Source organism: Tupaia chinensis, unplaced genomic scaffold, assembly GCF_000334495.1.
Source record: "Tupaia chinensis unplaced genomic scaffold, TupChi_1.0 Scaffold000077_1, whole genome shotgun sequence".
In the NCBI taxonomy this organism is placed as follows: domain Eukaryota; kingdom Metazoa; phylum Chordata; class Mammalia; order Scandentia; family Tupaiidae; genus Tupaia; species Tupaia belangeri.
In genome coordinates, this window is record NW_006159538.1 from 5,143,442 (window position 1) to 5,166,936 (window position 23,495).

Below are 23,495 nucleotides of genomic sequence, written 5' to 3' on the forward strand. Positions count from 1 at the left end.
GTCTGAGCACACAAAGCACAGACCCTGGGGACCAGCAGATGGCATAATGGCCATGTCGCTGGACTCGAATCCCGGACCCAGTGGCTCAAACTCACATTGGGTACATGTGTGTGCATGCCCAAGATTCCAAGAGGAGAATGGAGGAGAAGGGATGGAGGGGCCATACCCTCCCCCCGGGGGGGGGGTGATTTCTCGCTTTCTGTCTCTCTGTCTTTCTGGTAAGCACACATGCCCTACAGCAAAATACTCTCCAACAAAAAGAATTAATTAATCAATTAATTATTTTTAAAAAAGGCACAGACTCTGGATGAAGTCACAGACATGTCTCCTTAGACCCCCTGGGAAGCCTGGCCCAAGTCACCAGGAGTCAGTTCAGGAAAATGTGTGTTTGGTATGTACATCCCAGCCTTGCTGGGTAGGTGACTGTGACATCCTTCTACCTGTGACTGCGAGAGTGAATGAGGTGTTTGAGGAGTGATCTGGTTTGACGGCTCCTAGACCTCTCTGCCTCTCTGTTTTTGGGCCATAAAATCATGACGAAGCACTTTAAATAAGAAAGCTATTGGGAACCAGCAGTTAGCGTAATGGCTATGTCGCTGGACTCCCACGTGGTCGACCGCAGTTCGTGTCCCGGACCCGGTGGCTTAAAACTCACGCCGGGCGCGTGTGTGTGCGTGCCCAAGATCCCGAGAGGAGAATGGAGGAGAAGGGCTTGTGGCATGGCCATCCCCCCTGAGGGGTGATTTCTCGCTTTCTGTCTCTATGTCTCTCTCTGTCTCTCTGGCGAGCGCTTGCGCCCTATAGCAAAATCCTCTCCAAAAAAAAGAAAGCTATTCCAGTAGACACCGTGTCCAGAAAAGGAAAGCATTAACTGTCCGTGTGCGCCACCTTGATCTAAGCCTACCTTGTGAACCCTGCAGGGTCCTGGCAGAGCTGAGACGAAACCGTCTGCCAGTGACAGCGAAGGCCTCTGCCCTGCAGTTCACTCCGTCAGGACAAACTCTGACGCGGTTTCACAGAAAATGGTTCAACTCAGGCTTCTGTTGATTGAGTTCTTGCAAAATAAGTTATTAGAGCTGGGCCAGCCCAAGTGCGCCATGGCCTCCGTTCAGCACTGGGTGGAGGGGTCATGAGGTGTGAGGGCACCAGAGCTCAGAGGGACCCACTCTCCACCTGCCGCTTACGCGTGCGGCTCTGGCCAAGACTGGACCTCTTGCTCCTGTCTCCTTGGTAAAACGGGGTCATGGCAGCAGTGTGATTGCAGGGTGGCTGTTAGTTGTACACAAGGCGACTGCCTGGCATGCAGCAGGCACGCAGTGTCACCTCCCGTAGGACTAACCTCTGTGCCGTGTGAAGAATGGCTGAAGGCACTGGAGAATGCAGACCCTCTGGAGGAAGGCAGAGGAGGTGGGCGGGGAAGAGACGCGTGTCCGGGAGCACTGCTTTCAAAGCTCTTCTCTCTGTCATTTTTTTTAAGTGTTGTGCTATAGGGAACATATGCTCATCAGAAAGAGAGGGAAAGTGAGAAAGCACTGCCCAAGAAGGATGGCCACGCTGCAATCCTTTCTCCTCCAGTCTCCTCTCCGGATTTGGGGCATGCGTGCACATGTGCCTGGTATGATTTCAAGCTGCAGAGTCCACGACTCGAGCCACGTGGCTGGCCGTGTAGGATCCAGCCATGTCAACCTCTGTGCCACCTACTGTTTTTTTAATGCCATGTGCGAGAGAGACAGAGAGAGTGAGAGAGAGAACACCCCAGCAGGGCCTGGTCACAGCAGTCTCTTTTCCTCCAGTTCTCCATCCCACATGGCTGGTTTGAGGCCCTGGACACGCACACATGTACAGCATGTTCTTCAGGCTGTGGGGTTGGGATTCAAACTCCACAGTGTGGGGTTCGGCCCCCCTGTACGGCACTGAGCCACAGCACTGCCGGGCTGGCCCTACTTTCAAGTGTCTCCGGTGGAATCCTGCCAGGCCTGCAGACCTTTGTTCTGCGGCTTCCACAGGCAGAACTAGGTCAGCGAGGAAAACTGCCAAGAGGCAGATCTGGGGACAGAATAAAGAAAGAATTTCTAAGAGTCAGAGCGTCCATGGAGGAGGAACAGGGTGCCTGGGGCATAGAAAGGGGGGTGTTTCCTGCCCTGGAGGGTGGCCAGAGGGAGTGACTCTGATGCCCTTCCCACTGGGCTATCCATCATGTTGACAGTGACCAAGAGGTGCTGGTAACAGGGTGTGGCTGGCAGGCCTGGAGAAGGGAGGCGGACTTTGACCAATATTCACATAGGCAAGACCTACTCAAGGCTCCCAGAACACGGTTTGGTGGTGGTGGCCTCCGGATGGCTCAAGGAACCAAAAGTGCTTCTTCAACCCCCTCTGGGTGCCGGCACAGAGATTCAGAGAGAGCGAGAGGCGATGGGCTGTGACGACAGACTATCAGCATTTTCTTACTCTGGGGAATTTAAAGACAGTGTCAACTACTACTGCCCTTATGACCTGGGGCACACACTTGAGGTCAGGCCAGGCAACTCCCTGGGTGTGTCTGGGACCGGAGGCCTAGGGTCCTTCCAGTCAGCCCACAGCAGCTTCAACCTCCTCTCAGGCAAAGTCTTGGTGTTCTTTACTGAATCTTTATTTTTCTTTAATTGCCAGAGGGGATGTACACTCAACAGAGAGACAGAGGGGGAGAGGAGAAGCACCCTTAATGGGGTGTGGTCATGTGATAATCTCTTCTTCCCTGTTTCCCACCCTGTTGGGATTTGGGGCATGCACACACATGTACCTGGTCTGTTTTTCAAGGTACCAGGGCTGGGATTCAAACTACAGTTGACCATGTGGGGTCTGGCTGCCTTAACCACTAGGATACAGGGCTGTCCCTCCACAGAGTCTTTTACCACCTTTGTGTCACCAAACCATGACGTAATCCTGGGATCTGGGCCTTACCAAGGTAAGTCTCCGGGCTGAGCCGCACACAGCAGAGGCGCCAGAACACAATGCAATGGCTGAGAAGGAGCACGACAGAGAGAGGAGAGCCTGCTCCATAAACGCTGACTCAGAGCTAGGGCACCTGGCGGCATCCTTCGTCATGAACCACTGTTGCTGTTATGAACCATAAAAATGAAAAATAGGGGCCAGCAGGTGACACAGTGGTTAAGGTGCTGGACTCCCACGAGGTTGATTGTGGTTCGAGTCCTATATCTGGTGGCTTGAAAATCACACCAGGTGCATGTGCAGGCATACCCAAAATCCTGAGAGAAGAATGGAGAAGGGATTGCAGCATGGCCGTCCCCTCCCCACCCCGCTAGGCGGTGATTTCTCTCTCTCTAGCAAGCACACGAGCCCTATGGCAAAAAACTAAAACAACAAGAAATAAACCCCTAAAATCAGTCTTCAAGCTAGAAACTGTTTTACTGACAAAGGATATTACTAGGTTGTACTAAAACTCTAATACAAATCCAAGAAAAAAATATAAAATTCTCCAACTAAAATTGATCAGCTGTTTTCCAAGTCTTTCTTCTAAACTTGTTACTGTGGATTTATGTATTCTCCATTCTGAGAAGTCAAAAGCAGGCAAGAGGCTGTAGGCATCGAAGATTAAGGGGGAAAAGTGTACAGAGGTGACCTTGGGGACCACTGCTTCTCAGAGAGGATGTGCTCAGGGACCCAGGTGCAGCTCTGGGATCCCAGCCGCTGGATCTGCCCCCAGCCCTGCTTCCTCCCTCCTCCCCTCCAGCCTGCCCAGTCTGTCCGCAGCCACACCCCACTGCGGCCTCCTCCCCGCACCACTCCTCTCCCACTCGTTCCACTTCTCCCTGACTGCTTCAGCCCTTCTCCTGGCCCAGACCACCTCCTCCTGGCCCATGCTCATGCTCTGAAACCACTGGCCTCTAGCACTGCTGGGGTGCCTTCCCCAGAATGCTCACAGTCCAGCCTCCCTCCTAAGGTCACCCTAGCTCCCTCTGTCCCCACCCAGCCTCAGGAAGAGAACTCACACTCAGAACTCACTCAGGCCCAGGCACCGCACCCACCACATAGCCCTAGCCAGGGCAGGGCAGGGGCAGGGTCCGTTTCACACGCCTTCTCTAGTCCACTGACGCTCCTGCCAGAATGCTGAGAGGACAGACGCAGGGGGTCTGAGCAAAGAGCAGCAGGGTCAGTTACAGCACCTAACAGGGCGGGCCGGGGACAGACAGCACTCCTGCCGCCCACGTGCCATCCCAGCAGGCCCGAGCTGGCCCATGCCCCCATAAAACCTCAACGATCCACCCACAGGGATCCTCGGAGTGACAGTATTTACCCACACTGTGACCCTCCGCTCTCCACTCCACACCTCCCTCCTCCGGCACACACAGCAGCGCCACACCCTTCCCACGGCAGAGCTTTACAGCATCTCTGCAGTCTCCCCAGGTGGGCCAGAGAGCAGCCCATTTCACCCTCACCCCAGTCAGACACAGAGCTCCACGCTCCCCGCACTCGCCACTTCCGGCACTCAAGACCTGCTGTCCACATGTCCCTGGGCGGCCTAAGTGCAGGGTAGCCTCTCCCTGACCTACCCCTTGGAGCATGGCGATCAGAGCTGCCTAACCCACCGCCTGTCGGCCATTCCATGGGAAAAGCAGAAACCACCACCCCAGCCTGCATCTGCCAAGACCTGCAGTGGGACCCGAGGCAGGTCACGGCCCTCACTGGGCCTCAATTTCCCCAATTCTAGAAAGATGTGTTCAAACTAGGCGGTCTCTGAAGTCCCATTCTCCTCAACACACTACCAGAACACAGGCAGAAAGTGCTGGGTTCTATCCCTTTTTTTTGGTAGAAGTTTTTGCCTTAAGATGTGTTCACTGGGGGGGTGGGGGGAGGAGAAGAGAAAGACTGTAAGATAGAAAGTGAGAAATCACTCCCTGGTGGGATGGCCACGCCACAATCCCTTCTCCTCCATTCTCCTCCTGGGATCTTGGGCACGCACGCACACGCACCCGGTGTGAGTTTCAAGCCACTGGGTCCAGGGCTGGAACCACAGTTGGTCATGCGGGAGCCCAGTAACAAAACCGCTACGCTATCTGCCGGCCCAGGTTATGTATTTTATGACAGTGTGGGTAACTGTCACTCAGGGCTGGGGTGGCACAGTCGCACCCCTGCCAGGAGCCGGAACCTGAAGTGGGGAGTTGGAGCTGTGGGGCGGGTGCTGGGGCATGAGGAATGACCTTACCTCCCTTCGAGAGCATGAGCTCACTATTCTCTAAATACACCTCCCAGCTCCTCTTCAGCCAGGGAAGAACTCTTCCCGGTCAGCACTCACTTGCCAATAACTGCGCCCTCCCTCTAAATGAAGAAGAGGAGTCATATAAGTTCACGGATTGAATGGCTGCTTGATTTGCAAAGCTCTTCCAATGTGGCTGCGGGCCGACGCTGGCAGCCCCATAATTAGATATGGCATACTCTGCAATGATGTATTTTTTACTGTTTTTTAATAACTCAGTCCTCCTTCTGGGATGAGGGGAAAAATGGAATTTGTTAAAAATAAATCGAGATTTAGTGGCTTTTCAGCCTTCTGTTGCTTTTTTGCTCAAAATATTCTATAAATAAGAGAAGCCCTGCCCTATAGTGCACTGTAAACACCCACCGACACTCAGAGCCAAATTCTTCCAATTATGACCCTGTGCTGTTGCCAAGCGACTGCAAGGACCTACTTGAAAGGCGGCCATCTAGGCCATTTCCTGATTAAGCCGCCCGTAGCAGGAATCAAGGCCTGCTGCTCTGGCATCGCATCTAGTCTCAAATAATTGTTCCATGTTCTTGAAATTAAGCCCTTTCCTTGTGATAGAATTACAATTCCGAGGTAAGTGAAAAACTAACCTCCCGCCCATCCTTCCATCTGCCAGGTCCTGTGTACGTTTAAGAGCCCAGGCTGTCACATGCTGGACTTCAATTGGGGAGCTGAAGAATGTCCAATGACAGCGTCTTTAATTGTGCTGAGCAAATCCAGGTCAAACAGAAGTAGGTCACCAAACCGACAAGCCAGGTGAGTCAGAGGCAGCCTGTCCTTCTGTTCAGTGGCTTCCTTGTCTCTCAGTGTGGGTAACTGCTGCCTAAGACAATGGGCTACGAGGGCCGTTTGGGCATCTATGCCGTCCCCGAGAGGGGCAATATGGTTGCCAGTGGGTGTCAGGCTTACTGCTCTGCTATTCGAATGCCAGGGCAGGAGTTGGGACTGTCTTGGCCACTGGCCCACGGGTGCTTCAACAAGCCCTGAGAGTATTGCGCGCAGAGAACCCAGGGACTGCAGCGAGCCACACGCTGAGGGGACTGCAGCGAGCCACACGCTGAGGGGACTGCAGCGAGCCACACGCTGAGGGGACTGCAGCGAGCCACACGCTGAGGGGACTGCAGCGAGCCACACGCTCACAGAGAGAGAATTACGTCTAGCTCCTTAGAAACCAAAACACTCAAACAGCACTGGAGCAAAATGGGCTCAGGCTAGAAACGAACTGTCTCCCCTCCTCACACAAAGCGCTTCGTCCAGCGCTCGGTGACCCTGAGTGAGTACTTCCCAGAGAAGCACTTACCCGCCTCCCCCTTGGAGGAGACCCTGTGACCTGGGTCCCCCTCCCAGGAGCTTAAACTGAACGGGAGCTCTTAGTGAACAAGTGCACCCAGTGGCGAACGGAAGCACTGTGTGGCCGGAGCACCCAGACTCAAAGCTGGGACCATAGACTTAGAAGGACAAAATGTTTGAAAGAAAGTGCTGGAAAACTTGCGGCCTGGAGGTCGCAGAGCACTGAGCCTCCTCAGAGAGGTCTCTCCCCAACCCCCAGCTCCGAGGCAACCCCCAGGTCCCACGGTCTTAATGACTGAAATAACCTTTCGTAGGAGCATTAGGACAACAGAGACCCTGTCTTGTTCTTGACTGTTTCCAGAGCATCAAGGACAGCGATTGGCCATTAGTGGGTGCTCAATAACTATCCACCAAAGAGTCAGATACCTGCTGGGCCTCTGGACACGGCTCTCTACACTGGCCTCCCTCTGTCCTCACCGCAATGGGACATGGTCAAACTATGGGCTCTCCTGTACAACGAGAAAACCAAGACCCAGGGAGGAAGGGTGTTTTGCCTGAGGCTGCATACCAACGCATGCGGTGCTGGAATACAGAGGCAGGCGTGAAGAGTTCTAATCCTGCCTTGGTGGGGGGCACGTCCTGCTTTATAACCTAGGAGAAGTGAAGGAGGTAAACTGGGACGTGCAGGCAACTATTTATCGGAAAGAACTCTGTGCCAAATGATCTCATACATGACAGATCCGATTCTCGCACCCCAAATCCAAGTCTCACGTCTACCTACGAAAGAAACTGACACTAGGTAGAGGAAGGAGGACTACGGGGCTCCTCGAGAGAAGGGTTCTGTCCTGTCTTCCTGCGGGGCCTCAGAGCCAGGCAGGGAGTGGAGCCATCGGCAGTAACCGTCATTCTTGTCACTGTTAGAAACAGCAGGTTGACTCCTGGAAAGATTCCAAGGAGAGGCCTGCAAGCAAATTTGATGTTGGGGCGTTAAGGTGCTTGGAATCCGCCCTCTCCCCAAGCATACCTTGAAAACTGAAAAGACAGAAAAGGGCGGCACCACGCTTTTTAAGATCGAACGTACAAATTTTAAATTTGAGAGTAGAAGATTCTGTTTACCTGCAGTGAGAACATTAAACCCTGCAGGAGTTGGCTTATCTCCTTTATAATCTATAAATCACAAGAAAATTCCTATTCGTCTGAAGTTTGGGGCCAAAAAGCCTCCCCCGCTTCCCTGATAGATGTAGGCTCTGGCTGAGACATACGTGCAAGCCAGCAGGTGCACCTCGAGACGGACGGCCAGCTCCAGTGTGAGTACCTTTCTCCAATAGCGGAAACAAATGCAAATGGCGGCTAGAATCAATGAAGCCGGTATTCCCAAATGCTACCAGGATGCCCCAGAACCCTCCAATACAGAAGTCCTGCAGAGACACTAACCCTCCACAGCCCTGTGAGGAGCAGCAGAATGACCAAGTGCACTTCGCCGGCCTCCTGAGTCCGAAATGTTCTGCTGGGAGCCTCAGGCAAGCTTTGGGAGGAGCATTTTGTTGCTGGTATTGTTCTGGAGAAAGGGGTCTTTAAATTTCACCAATTTCATGAAATGATCGGAGACCCCACAAGATGAGGAGTACACACAAACCCTTTCTGCTACTGCTCCTACTTTATTAGGGCAATCCTGCGGACACACAGCAATAGGAGAAGAGATCCTGATTTTCACAGTAAACGAGATTACACTGACCACCCAGAGGTATTGTCCAGACTCTTGCCCAGCCAATCGAGCCTCTGGGAACTGCTCAGTCAATGACTGATGAGTGGTTATTGGCCAAGGGGCTGAGAAACTTCCGAGCGCTAGCTTGAGCCCAGTGCCCACACAGGGCCAAGTAGCACAACCAGGGAAGGCCAGGAGAGCACACTTAGGGACCAACAAGTCTAAGATGGGATGAACTTGGGAGCAACAGTGTGGGATGGCTGAAGGACAGGCTTTGAAGTCAGGCGGGGCTCCGCTACATACGGGTTACGCAGCCTTAGAAGGACGGCGGTGGTGTTGACGGCAAGGACAACAGCATTTGCAATGAGCTGGTATTTACGATAGCAGAACGTCTAGCACATAGTAACAATTGTGAAATAACATGCTCTCATTTGATTTTCACAGTGACTCTATGAACTCTTTATATTACCTCCTTTCGTTTTTAGAAACTGAAGGTTAAAGAGATTAAGTAACATGTCCAAGGTCCAGAGCTAGTTGGGATTCGATCTTGGGTCTCTATGGCTTCAAGCTTCTACAGTAGGCCTCCCTTATCCATGGGGGGAGGGGTACATCCGAAGACCTCTAGTGGATGGCTGAAAGCATAGGCAGTACTGAATTGTATTTATACCGTGTCTTTTCCTATATATACATACCTATAATGAAGTTTAAATGATAAACTAGGAACAGTAAGAAATGAACAATAATCCAAAAATAGAACAATTGCAATAATATACTGTAATAAAATACTATAATAAAATATAAGAAAAGTTATGTGATGTGGTCTCCCCCCAAAAAACAAATCTTATTGTACAATATTCACCTATTTTCGAACCACAGTTGACCTTGGATCACTGCAAACTCAGAAAGGAAACAAAAGAAGCACCACTATAGTCTTAACTACCAAGCGCCACTGCACGGCCGAGCCTCAGCTTCCTCGTCTGCAGAAAGACAGCAATCCTTACGCCCACGAGGAGGTGAGGATTAGGTGGAATGCCTGTAAAGTGCTAACACAAGGCCTAGCACACTAGGTGTTGGCTGGGAGGGGCTCTGGTACAGCTGTTCATGTTATTCCCACATCAGGACCTTCAGGAGGGAGAGAAGGAATAGGAGGTGACATCCAGCTACACAGATGAGATGGTGTGTCACCTCACAGGATTAGGAACTTTGGACCAGGGCTTAAGAGACAGAATGACATACCTTGGTTAGACATACAGAGAGACAGCTTGGCAAATGGGGAAGGGCGTGCTCATTCAGAGATGAAAGGCTTGTCATCAACACTCGGAGAGGATCGAGTTTTCGCAAGAAGGAATCATTCAAGACCAAAACGAAAGTTCTCAAAAGGGCCGTACCGGACAATATGGCTATGGCTGGGCCAGGAACCTGTGCCGTCAGTTCGACCCCCTGATGGCGGAGGGAGAGCAAGTGTTTCTGTGTGTGTTTGCAGTAGGGGGGACACTGAGGCCCTGGTCACCTGGAGATGCCACCTAGGACTTGACAAGTCTAATACAGAGAGTCTGCTCTGGAGTCCAACACGGACCCACTGCAAGGAGAAGCCAGTGATTTAGCACGGCTTGTCATGCGCAAAGGTCAATGGGCCCACCTGCAGGAAGAAGACTCACACTCACAGGGACCAGCAGGTGGTGTAATGGTTACATCACAGGACTCCCATGTAGTCTAACGTGGTTCGAGTCCCAGACCTAGCAGCTTAAAACTCTCGCAGGTGTATGCCTAAAATCCCAGGAGGGGAATAAAGGAGAAGGGATTGCGGTGTGACCATCTCCCCTGGGGGGTGATTTCTCGCTTTCTATCTCTCTGTCTCTACGGCAAGCCCGTGAACCCTATAGCAAAAATCTCTCTCTTAAAAAAAAAAAAAAAAGACTAACACTCACTGGTCCCACCATGTTGATTACAGCCACATCTCACTTAATGACTTAATGCCTGACCTATTTAATGACCGCTGGGACTTACTACCAGGTCTGCAGCATGGGGATCCCCTTTTTCGTTCTGTGAGTCTCCGGAATCCCTTTCTCGGTCTTTGTCTTGTTCCCACAGTGGGGTAGTGTCACTTCACTGTGTGTTCACAATCACGTGAGACTACAGATAATGTGTTTATAAATGTGTACTTCATTATGCACCCACGGTAGCATTCTGAATAAATAAAAATTATGGTGTGGATTTACATTGGGGCATGTCCTGTCACCCTCTGGTGCTTCTCTGACATACATTTTGTGTACGCACGGGGTTACATTATCCTGGTGTGGTGCTGCACGATGGCTATTGAAAAATACACACCCTGTGGCGCCATGGCACGCCACAAGGCACCTGCCTTTAAGTTCCTTGGTTATCAATGAAGTCACTTAAGGACCCAGTTAGAAAAATGGAACTTGGTGGCTAGCGAGGACTGCCACCCACTTACTGAGGACTGAATGGGGAAGGCCACTGAGTATCAGAGCCACCCCCCGGCTGGCCAACAGCACAGCAGGGGGTGCACCCCAGGGCTTAGTGCGCTGATGACAGGGCATCACGGAGGGTCGCCAGCCTCTCCCTAGACCAGCTTTCCTCTCCTGCTTTTCTTGTAAAGGAATTGCTATGTCAAGTTATCGCCGTAGAAACCGAAAATACACAAAGGTCTCTAGGTCCTGTCACATGTCCCCTCTGCTCCATCCCCACAGCTCCGGCACAAGGCTCAGCAACAATCTCCTGGACCATTTTAACAGCCACTGAAGCCGTTCTGCTGCCACCCTCCTCCAGTCCAGCCCCCACACTGCCACCAGCTGGCTTTCTAAAATAAAAGTGCTGACCACGTCACTCACCTCCTGAAAGATGCCCACTAGATTCGTACTGCCGGTGGGATAAACCCCAAGTCTTAGCCCGCAGGCAGGCCTGTCTGAATTCATTCATTTTTCTCATTCAGCCATCCCATCTAATGTCCTCTGATTACCTACTGTGTGCCAGGCTCTTTTCCTGCCCTGGAGCAGTGACTGTGATAAACAGCACCAGGACCCTCCTCACGGATTACGTTCCAGCGGGGTGAGACGAACAAAAAGACAAACAAGGTACAGTCGGAGGTCGGGGAGAGGTGAGTGCCAAGAAAAGCAGCGCAGGGTGAGGGGACAGTGACCGTGGGAAAGGGAGGGACAGATAGTGCTTTCTTTTCCTTTTTTTTTTTTTTTCTTAAGAGAGTTTTTTTGCCATAGGGATCGTATACTCACTGGAGAGACAGAAGTGAGAAATCACCTCCCCCCCCAAGGGGCATGGCCACGTTGCAATGCCTTTTCCATTTTCCTCTTGGGATTTTGGGCACACACACATACACACGCACACACACGCGCACGCCTGGCATGAGTTTTAAACCGCTGGGTCCAACACTCGAACCACAGTTGACTCCATGGGAGTCCAGCGATGTAAACACAACACCGTCTGCTGGTCCCAGGATAGTGCTTTCTTTAGACAAGCAAGAAAGAATTCTTGGACAGAGACCAGGATGGAGTGAAGGTGAGCCAGGCAAAGACGAGGAGGAAGAAGGATCCAGGCCAAGGGCAACAAATGCAAAGACCCTGGGGCAAAAAGAAGGAGCTGCAAGAACAGTAGCTGAAATGGAGTTCAGAGTGCTGAGGTGAGCTCAGAGGGAAGAGGGCCGAGCAGGCCATGGCGGGGAGTCTAGATCCTGTTCAGAGGGGCCCAGAAAGTCACAGGAGAGTTTTTAGTAGGAGAATGACACCCTTAAAAATGTCACTTGGCCTGGGACCAGCAGGTGGCATGGTGGTTAAAGTGCTGGGTACTCCCACACGGCTGACCATGGTTCAAGTCTGGAACCTGATGGTTTGCTTTCTCACTTTCTCTCTCTCTGTCAAATTAAAAAAGAATCAATGAATAAATAAAATTAAATAAATAATTCTTTAAAAAAATAAAAGATCACTTGGCCTGACTACAAGAAAACCTGAGGACAGGGGCGTCAGCGGGGAAGCAGGATGACTTGCTGGGAGGTGGTGAGGTCTGGCCCAGGTAGACAGGGGTGGCAGCCGCCGGGACAGACTTTGAAGGAAGGGCTCTTAAGACATACAAACGGCTGACATGAGGAATGAGGACAGGAACAGAGTCACGGGTGGCATCTACGTTTTGGGCCTGGGAAACCAGGTAAATGGCGACACTACATAACATGGGGAAGGCTGTTCATTTGTTTCAATTTTTTTTTTAAATAAGTTTTTGCTATAGGGTGCATACACTCACTGGGGAGACAGAGACAGAAAACAAGAAATCATTCCCTGGGGGTATGGCCATGCTGAAATCCCTTCTTTTCCAGTCTCCTCTCGGGGGTTTTGGGCACTCATGCATACACATCCATTATGAGTCTCAAGCCACTGGGTCTGGGACTCGAACTGCAGTTGACTACTTGGGAGTTCAGAGACATAACCATTACGCCATCTGCTGGTCCCCTGCTTCTTCTTTTTAAAAGACCAAGTGAAGCCCGTTTTCAGTCATGCTGGGGTGCCCATTAAAATCAAACTGCAGCTGCTGGGTGGGCAGTGGGCATGAGAGTTGGGGGCTCAGGATAAAGGTCCGGGCTGGTGACAAAGATGTGGGGCTCACCAGCTGGTGGATGACTGCCAAGGTGTGGCAGCTCAGGTCCTCCACCTCTTCACCCCAGCCCCTGGCATGCACCCACCGTGTCACCTCCCACCAGGAGGCTCTGCCCATGCCGCCTCCTGCTCCAGGTGCCTTTTGCAGACTGCTAACGCTGGGAGGCCCCTCCAAGTCCCATGAGTCCCACTTAGAAGTCAGCTCTGCTCGCCGAGGCTGCTCCTGACCCTGGCCAGACAGCCACAGTCCTCTCTCCTCCACGGCGCCCACCGCCCGCCTTTTCTCCCCGGGAGCCCCTTGAACACGCCTCTCTGCGCCCCTCCCACCTCACGCCTGTGCATGGCCACCATTTGCTAAGTGAATGGAGGTTGCCTCTCGGCAGAGGCGTGAAGAAATCTCTTACACGCAAACTGACTCACCGGCAGCTGCTGTCGCTGTCGGCAAGGGGAGAACAGTGGAAAAACAAGGCACGTCCCGAGGCACTAATGAAGCTCAATGGGGTCCCTTCCCTGGAGGATTTCTTAACAGGAAAGCACTTCAAGAAAAGGGCTGAGGATCTCAGGGTGCTGCGGGGTGTAATTAACACTGCATCTGACGGGGCTTCGGGTTTCAGCTGTACGAACACCCACGAGCCCCGAACCAACACACTCAGGAGTAGTCAGAGGGAAAGAAGCCCACGCTGCTCATTCAGGTCCCGGAGCCTCCACAGCCGAGCAGGAGCACAGAGAAGTGACCGGCCTACAGTCACGGAGCCAGATTCCAGGGCCGGTAGGCAACACCAGCGCTGGCGTCCCTTCCTGCACACTCCACAGCCTCACCGGGTGTGCAGGACCACACAGCGGGCAGGGCCTCAGGCCCACCGAGCTCCGGGCTGCAGCTAGGACCATAAAGCCAGAGAGGGGCACTACGTACCCGCAGTTAAACGGAAGCCCCGGAACCTAAGCTCCCAGTTCCCAGGCTGGAAGCACTGTTGCTCTCCTCTCCAAATCCCTTAAGGCAGAGGTGAGGCAAACGACTACATTTTAAGTCTAACCGATTCCAAGTACCTGAGAAACACAAGCAGGGGGAAGGGGTGTCGTGTTTTTCACTGGTTATACCTGCAGCGTGGTTCTGGGGCCCCACTGAAGGTAGGAGGTAACAGAGTCCACACCACGTGCAGCATGAAGCGAACTGACAGGAGCATGGCAGCTCTCCCCTGAGTTCATACAAAGGTGGCTGCACACCTACTGTGCGCGGGCCCCTGCGCACGGCAGAGGACAGGGAGGAGACCCTGGAGTTCAGCCGTGGCTCCCCGACTCATGCCTGTGGTATTCCGCGTACTAACGTCTCTGAGCCTCAGTTACCTTGTCTGTAAAAAAGAGACACCAGCCCGTTTTCCAGGTCCCGATGCGCTAGGGACTAAGTGGGCAACACGTGTCTGGTGACAGGAGTCACACTGCAAACATCAAACAGGTGGCAGTTTGCTCACTGGTGAGTAAGCACACGAACTTGTTCATACCAAAGAAAAAGGAATGGAAAAAGAACAGCTTCAGCAAAGCTCTTGTAAAACCTTAGTAGCGTGAAATAGCATCCTCTGGGGAATTACCAAAGCACGAAAACATTTTTTAAGAGATGTTTAGTGGCTGAGTACTTTAAGGCTGGGGAGGGGCGGGTGCATGGAAAGGAGGAGGCAAACTGAGAGGAAAAGGAAAGTGAGGAGCTGAATTGGACTACATCAGTGTATTGGCAGGAGTCAAAAGAAGTTAGCATACGTACATAAACACAATAAAATTTCATTTCTAATAGATAGAGTGCCCTGTTAACTATTTATGATTTATCGCCCCCTGTAAAACTCCTATTCGACCTCCAAAACCCCACGTGCTTGATGACCTCTCCCACTCTCCTCCACCTGGAGTAATCTTACCTCTTATTAGTCCATTTCTATTATTGCACACACACATTATGTGGTCTCTGCTTGCTGGGCTCTCTACCAGTGAGCTCCCGAGAACACACATCATCTATGACTCGTCTCTGGGCTTAGATGGTAATCCTCCTCTCACCCAAGGAGCCCAGCCAGAAGCCAGCAGTTCAGAGTCTCCCCAGAGGAGAACTTTCTACAGCAGGATGAGTGAGGACTCCCATTGACAGAGTGTTCATTCTGTGCTGCACATCAAATAATGCTCCACACGGCCCTCAGTATGGCTTTGTGAGAGAATGACTGTCCTTGCTGTACGGAAGGGGACACTGAGGTTAAAGAGGGAAGGTCTCCAGCCAAAGGGTTACACTATTAGTCAACGAGGCCAGAGCCAGCCAGTGGTGTGGTAGTTGAAGAAGCCAGATCCCACATGGTGCAGTTTGAGTCTTGAACCTGGCAGCTGGAGAGGTATGCTGGGCACACCTGTGTATGTGTCCGAAATTCCAAAAGGAGAGAGTGTGTGTGTGGGGGGGGTCATGGGTGTGGTTATCCCCTCAAGTGGTGCTTTCTCACTCCCCACCCACCTGCCTCCCCGCAAGTACACATACCCTGCGGCAAAACTGAAAATAAATAAATAAATAAATAAAAGGAAAAGAAGAAAAAAATAAATGATGAGGCTAAGATCTGAACCCAGATCTACCTGACTCCAAAGTCCCCTTTCCAGAAAACCAGATGGCCCAGCATGGGTCTAATGAAACAGAGGGCCTCTTGGAAGGATTGCTTAGGGCATCGAAGCCACTGCAGCCTCATCAATGAGGTGGCGGAAGAGGAGCTATGCCCACAGAGGGCGAGCAGTGCAAAGGACAGACACCAGCTCAGAGGACCAGGGAGGGGTCTCTGGAGAAGCTGGAATTCAGAAGGTCACTAGCGGCTAGTAGTGGCGGGACCATCTCTCAGATCCGCCCCTCCTAAAGAGAAGGTGCTCCTGGACACGGAGTCCTCACCACATGTGATCAGCTTGGGTCCCTGGCCGAGGATCTGCAGATCGTTCCCCACTGCTAAGGCAACATTTCAGAACATGAACCTAAACATTCGCACCCCTAGGAGAAAGCTGTGAACAAAGGTGCCCGCGGGAAGTCTGGGAGCGTCCCTTCCCTTTCCGTTCCCCACCCTTCTCGGTAAAGGAAACTTCCATGGCACGTTGCAGGAAAACGCTTTGTCCCAGTCTCACAGCAGTCACCTGCCACTTCCCCTTCCCAGGTCTCTTTGGGCTGAGGCTTGATACTCCCTAGTCCAGCCCCTTCAAATGCAGACCCAGCTCAGGGCTGACAGGGCAGCCTTCAGTGGGCAGAAAAGCCGGCCCTGGGACAGCTGTGGAAGAGGGAGCCGGCTCGGGCCGCCAGCCCAGCAAGACTGCCTGGCAGGTCCCATAACCTCACTAGGTACTTAGTAAATGGCTACAGTACTTCGGGAACATCTTTACCATCTTGCAAGGATTATAACCAACATTCAAGCCGAGACATGAGAATCATTTTATTAGATCTATGGACGTATATATTTTGAATGCTTTTCTAAGACAAGCATGCCATTTGATGGCATATCTGTGCATTTTTAAAATGTACTTTTCTTGTACACATTGAAGCAAAAACTAGGTTATCAGAGTCATAATGAGATGTTCCTTGGGAAAAGATGAATTGGTGCAAACCTTCTGGAGGATGAGAGAGGGAGAGAGCACTCCGCAGTGGGGTCATGCTGCAGTCCACTCTCCATTTCTCCAGCCAGTCGGGATTTTGGACAGGCATGAACACCATTAGACGACACGGCCAATCCAATGTTGACTCAAGTTGCAACTGGCAAACCATTTATTCCAAAGTCCCACTTCTGGGTGTCTATACCACAAGGAATCTCACGCAAACATTCACAGGTGTGTACAAAAGTGCCCACAGCAGCAATGGACACAATGGCAAAAGATCAAAAATCACCTGAGTGTCCACCAACACAGGAATGACTAAATGAACTTAAAATGCACTCGTAAAACGGAGTACACCTGTTAAAAATAAGAAGGGACATTTGGAGGACCAGTGGTTGGCATAATGGCTGTGTCACTGGACTCCCATGTAGGGAACACCGTTCGAGTCCCAGACCTGGTAGCTTAAACTCACACTGGGTGTGTGTGCGTGCGTGCCCGAGATCCCGAGAGGAGAATGAAGGAGAAGGGATTACAGTGTGGCCATCCCTCTTGGGGGGGTGACTTCTCGCTTTCTGTCTCTCCCTCTCTTTCTGTCTTTCTGGAGAGTACACGTGCCCTATAGCAAAAACCTCTAAAAAAAAAAAAAGGGGGGGGGGCATTTGGGACCAACAGATGGCCTAATGGCTAAATCGCTGGACTCCTACATATTGGACCAGGGTTCAAGTCCTGAACCCAGCAACTTAAAACTCATGCCAGGAAAGTGTGCGTGCATGCCCAAAATCCTGAGAGGAGATGGAGAAGGGATTGTGGCATGGCGGCCATGCCCGCAGGGGTGAGTTCTCACTTTCTGTCTCTTTGTCTTTCTCTGTCTCTCTGGTGAGTGCATGCACCCTATAGCAAAAAAACAAAAACAAAAACAAAACAAACAAGAAACTCTCAAAAAAATTTAAAAATTAAAAAAAAAAGAAGGGACATTTAAGTGTGCATACTGACTAGCAAAGAGAATGCGAGAATGCAGTCACTGTCAGTGGCAAAATAAATGTGCCGAATGGTATGCGTGGAGAGATTCCACCCTCAGAAAAGCAAAGTCAAACTGTGTTCTGGGGCCAGAGCAGAGGGCTGAGGTGCAGGCGCTGGGGAGTGCCCACAGGCAACTGCAGAAGCCCAGGAGCATAGGTTATAAACTCAAAAGGAGCTGTGTTTGAAGACTGGCTGGGAGGACAGAGAGGGTCAGAGAAGACCCTCTAGTCTACATCGACGCACTTCAGTGTTGTCTGGATCTGTCGCAAGTCCACACTACTTTCATAATGACAAAAAGAAAAAAACAACAGTTTTTCAACATTTCTAGAATGATCATTTTTTAAACACCAGTGTTTGAAAAGACTCCTCCCTTCAGAGACCACCCCCAGATGCCAAATGTCCACTTCACCCTCTGCATGTGGCCGGCAGCACTTGACACCCCTGGTTGAAAGGGGACACAGGCTCCTCTAAGGAAAGACTGCAGGGGACCAGCAGGGGGCGTGGTGGTTAGCGCTGGACACACCCACAGGGCCAGCCATGGCTCAGGCCTGCACCTGGTGGCTTGCGGCTTGCTTTCTCACTTTCCCCCTTTCTCTTTCTGTGTCTCTCACTGGTCGCATTAAACTAAACAAACAAATTAATTAAATTAAATAAATAATCCTAAAAAAAAAAAAGGAAAGACTGCAAGAGGGAGCCTTCTCTGCCTGAGAGGCTCAAACCCTCTCAAAGATGCTGCCAGATGACAGCTACCTTAAGAGAGGGTTAATGAAAAGGACAAGGTATGTTAGCATTTTCAGATTTACAGCGTAAATTATTGAATCAAACACAGTTCATTTCTTTTCAACTTCCTTTACACAGTGGCTCTCAAAATTTATATCCTGCATTATCCAACACATTATGATGACATAGAAGCTTGCTGAAGACTTAAAATGTTGAAGAAGAAAAGCCACATGGAGAAGAGATATCCAAAAGAACCTAAACTTTTGTGTCATTGAGAAAGTCATGACACATTTTTCTCTGCAAAACCTAAAACAGCGGCTTGGGTGATCCTAAGAACGACAGCTGGGTGAGTGAAATACCTTCCTACCCATGGTCAAGGTTGTGAATGAAAACAATTCTCTTCTGAATTGACGCTCGGTGTCTGAGCAATGTCGTGCTCAGCGGGGACTGCAAGCTCAGGCCATGAGGGAGGCTGGGCTGGGCTGGCAGGGCTGGGCAGAGGAGAGACGAGCTCTCAGAAGAGGGCCTGCGGTGGGGAGGGCAGGACAGGGCTGTCACACTTCCCGGCTCCCACGAAGAGCTGGAAATCTGGATTTTTATACAGAATCTACCAATTTTCAAATGGTAGCCACAATGACAAAGCTTTGGGACATTATGAGCACTGAGAAACACACATCTGCAAGCCAGATGCAGCCAGGGAGTAGGGAGGCTTCAACTTTCGCCTCAAAGTATCCGTGTTTTCTTAAATGGCTAATTTTGTTCCACTTTATTTTCAGAAAAATGGAGTGAGATGGGGAAATGGTATAGAAGGGGGGGGAAAGAGCTGAGCAGTTATTATTAAGAAAATATTTCTAACACGCTTAGAGAGACAATGGTAGCTGTCTATGTAAATTACGTAGAAATGCTTATACTTACGAGGCACGAAACCTTGAGATTTCCTAAGGCCCAGAGTAAAGAACAACTCAGAGTACTGCCCATGATTTACTGCCATTGAACCTATGAAAACTACTATTTTAAACGCTCATGATAGAGCCAGCAGGTGACATAGAGGTTAAAGTGCTGGATTCCCACATGGCTGACTGTGGTTTGAGTCCCAGACCTGGCAGCTCAAAAAACATGTGGGGTGTGTGTATGTACATGTCCCAAATCCCGAGACGAGAGTGAAGGAAAAGGGATGGCAGCATGGCCCTAGAGGATGAGTTCTCACTTTCCTTTCTCTCACACAGGCACCCTATAGTCAACTAAAACAAACAAACAAATACAAAACAAAACAGAGAAAGACAAACGAAGTGCCCCGATCAAAACCTGTAAACAACAGTAGCTTCAGGCACTGGGCAGGCATTTGCCACCCAGGGTCACCAGTGTGGGTCACACAGCCACTGGGTCAGATTGTAGTAGGCCTGTTCGACCACCTGGCCTCCGAATCAAAAAGTAAAACCACAAAGAACTGAGACTCGGCATCATAAAATTGAACTTGGTCATTTTTCCCAAAGTCAAAACAGCAGCTACGTCTGTGCTAGTAAGACTATCTGGACAGAATGTGCAGTTCACCAAGTGCTGTTCCTATGCACCTTCTCATGTACATGCCGGCCTTTAACTGCATCTTAGGCTTTATACATTGTCTGAAATCTTCTTACGATTATTATTAGCAATAATACTTTTTAAACAGCAATAACCATAACAGATAACAGATATTTGGTGTGTGCCAGACACAGTATTAAGCACATGTTCATCTCACCTTCACAAGAAACTTACAAAGGTTCTTCCTATTATCACAATCCCATTTTACAGATGAGTAAACCAAGGCTCGAGAGCTTAGGTGGCTTGTCCTGAGTCACAGCGCTAGAATGACACAGGGCTGACACTCCGGAGCAGGTCTGCGGCAGGGCCCGGGACCAGCGTGTTAGGCGCCCTTTGAGGCGGCGTCTCGGAGACGGTCGATGTCAGCCCATCTCGGTTTTCTGCTGGCAAATGTACCTAGGGTGTGGCTGATGTCCCCCTTCTCCTCCACCACGTCCACCTTCCCCACTTGGTCAGAAGCCATTTTTAAGCTCTTATTTTTCCTACTCAAACACAGCGTGAGTCACTGGGCACTCGGCCAGCCTGGCCTTGTAGGCCCTGCAGGCCCAGTGCCCCTGAGGGGCCCTGAGGGACCAGGCAGTCCCTACTGCCCAGTCCCTGCCCAACTGCTGGAGTCTAGATGGGGTAATCATTGCCATGAGGCCTAAGGGAGGTTCTGAGAGCCACAACCCTGTGAGGTGGTCGCTAAGGTACCAAAGTGGGGGATACCTTCAGATAGAGAGAAAATGCTGATTCTATGAAGAGTTATGACCTATCTATTAGACCCCTGAGGGGGAAATACAGCAGGGATATAAATTACATGAGTATAAACATCATGCAAAACACACACACACGCATGTGTGCAGACACACACACACACACACACACACACACACACACACACACACACACACTGCATCACGCGGCAGTGGCTCATGAGATAACATGAGCAACTGGTTCTCCTTAGCCTTCTGCAGGACCCTGAGCCCAGACTGGACAAGGTACCACCCTGTCACCAGGACCGCAGGCCGGGACTGGTCCCAGTGGATTCCAGGAGAACAAGGACCACAGATACACCAACCATCAGGACCTGCAGTGGTTGGGCATTCTCAGCGTGTGCAGGTCCAGGAGGCCATGCCACTCGACCCCAGCAGATGAGAAGGAACCCTCTCCTTGCAGAAGGACAGGGGGACAAGGCAGAGAAAAGGGCAAAGGAGTGGACAGACGCGACAGACCCTCCGAGGCGCGGAGGCACCCTCAGCACAGCTGCTCAGAGACAGCAAGGTGTGGGGAGGGCCAACCTCCATGCACCAGCGGTGAGCCCCAGAAAGCAGAGGTCTGGGGGACTTTTTTATGTCCATAGCTCGGACTCCCAAGGTATGAGGGGCAAGGAGAAGGTGGGTGGGCGGTGGCTCAGCAGGCCGTGGGCTCTGTGGAGGAGCACCTGCCTGGAGTCCTGAGCCATCTGCCAGGTAGTTTGTTTTAAAAGTGTGTCCAGTGAATAAACTTTATATTTGAAGAAAATACAGTATTCCTATTGTTACACTACAAAATTATATTAAGGATAAATTTTCTTGAGTTTTTAAAAGTAAATAATTAGCAAAGTTTTACATATGCCGAGAGAGAGAGGCAGAGAGAGAGAGAAGGATTTTGCTCAGGAGCCTCCTCTGGGGCTTACAGGGTCTCCCTAGCTTGGAAAGACATTTATTAACCTAATAACCACAAAAGTAGGTAGAAAATTACCCTGTGGTGAGTGCTACCAAGAGGGATAGGACACTGGGACATGAGGTAGGGGGACCTGGATGTACAAGGAGCGGGCAAGAGCACACGCTCCGGCTGGCGCCCAGACCAACCTGCTCAGGCCTGGGGCTCCTCACGCGGTGTCTTTAGAGTGATAACGACAGTGCTCAACTCAGCCATCTACAAGCCCTTGGCCCGTGGGGAGCAGGGGAGACCCAGCAGATGACAGTGGGAATGGATAACAGGGAAGCCTCCACCAGAGGAGCTGAGAGCTCGGAGTGCGGAGCGCAGCATGAACTAAGCAGACTGGGAGGGAAATGCACTCCCTGCAGAGGAACAGCTGATGGAAAGCCCCAGGAAGGGACAGCGTTCCAGAAGGCAGGGAGGGTTTCCCAGAATCTGCTCAGTGCCCTGGTCAGCAGGACACCTCTGTGCTGAGAGCAGGTCTCCTCTGGGAAGCCTTCGGGGTCACCCTGAGCCCACAAATACGAGCTGCATGCCACAGCTTCCCAGTTCTGGGGTGTGAAGAAGGCACAGCAGACGTCAGTCTGAAGGCTCCAATGTGCCCCAGACTCGTGTCAGGGCCAGCCTCTCGGGAACGCAGGCATGGACCTCGGATCCTGCACTCAGAGCTCCTTCGTCCTCAGGGTTCTCCCCCGTGTTTGAAAGCCTGAGCAGAGACGACGCGCTTGCGGGGGCAGCTTTAGCATTTACTTCAAGCCCAATGAGGACCCTTCGGAGCATTTAAAGCAGAGGAATCCACCAGCAGACCTGTGAGTTAGAAATGTCATGTTGCGGGATCAGCAGTTGGTGTAATGGCTATGTCATTGGACTCCCATGTAGTCGACCATGGTTCAAGTCCCAGACCCAGTAGCTTAGGCTTAAATTCATGCCGGGCACGCACACCCAGGATCCCAAGAGGAGAACGGAGGAGAAGGGATTGTGGTGTGGCCATCCCCCTGGGGGGGTGGTTTCTTGCTTTCTCTCTCTCTCTTTCTAGTGAGCGCACACGCCCTATAGCAAAAGTCTCTCAAAAAAGTAAATAAATAAAAAAAGAAAGAAAGAAAATAAAAGAAATGTCATGTTGACAGGAGTGTGGGCGATGGAATGAGCGAGGAAGACAACAGACACGGGATGATCAAGGACTTTATGAGGTTCCAAGTGAAGCTAAGGATGCCCCTGGACACCTCCAAAAAGAACGTCTCGATCCCCTGACCTTCCAGCCAGGAAAGCATTCTTCACTGAGAAGGCTGTCAGACTGTGGTGGACAAGAATCCATATTATAGCTAATTAAGGAAATCTGGGATTCATCTAGGACTAAGCTGGGTGGACCTCATCCCTGAGAATTCCTTAGATTAGTTTTCATTTTGAATTGTTATTATTAGCCTATCAACAACAGGAGCTTAAAAAAAAAAAAAAAAAGGTCAGGAACAAAGAATATAGAGAAATGACGTCCCCGAGGTCCCAGTGTGCAGGCAGACACATGGGCGGCCACAAACCCACGCCCTGCACAACCCGTCCTGCACTGGAAGTCGAGACAAGGGGTGGTCCCACTGAACTCCACAGTCAGTGAACCTCCAATTTCACGTACATTGGATCATGCTATAAATCTGTTGCTTAGCTATGCAAACAGACTTTGCTATCCTCACTCTTTCAACAAACACTTCCTGAGCCAGGTGCACTGTGCTGGCACTGGCAACAAAGAGAGTGTGTGTGCGTGTGTGTGTGTGTGTGTGTGTGTGTGTGTGGTCTCCACCCTTCAGGAGCTCAGCTTACTGAGCATAACAGATAAGTAAATCAGCAGTTGTGCTGATAAGTGCTTTGTAAGAGGGAGCTGGGCAGGGTATTCTGGGAGCTATGAGGAAGGTCACCTCCAGGTCATGGAGGAGTACAGGAAGGGGAAGGACAGTGCCCAGAAGAGTGAGGAGAAACTGGAACTGAGTTACCTATTTGGGGAGCGGGGGCCGGGTCATTCCCAGGACAGAGCCCAGCAATG

The 23,495-nt window shown here is 51.1% G+C and overlaps 1 protein-coding gene and 1 long non-coding RNA gene across 16 annotated transcripts in view; one reads left to right on the forward strand and one right to left on the reverse strand.

Moving 5' to 3' along the window:
• The window catches only part of BMAL1 (basic helix-loop-helix ARNT like 1), an 81,343-nt gene that overhangs the window by 53,774 nt on the left and 4,074 nt on the right, over positions 1-23,495 (reverse strand). The window lies entirely within an intron of this gene.
• Positions 5,652-11,461, forward strand: LOC102481472 (uncharacterized). 2 transcript variants are annotated; one of them, XR_333679.3, is made up of 3 exons: positions 5,652-6,016; positions 9,132-9,268; positions 10,967-11,461. It is a non-coding gene; the product is annotated as an uncharacterized LOC102481472 (long non-coding RNA). The 2 variants fall into 2 exon arrangements; XR_001369823.2 differs by having other exon boundaries at positions 5,652-5,833.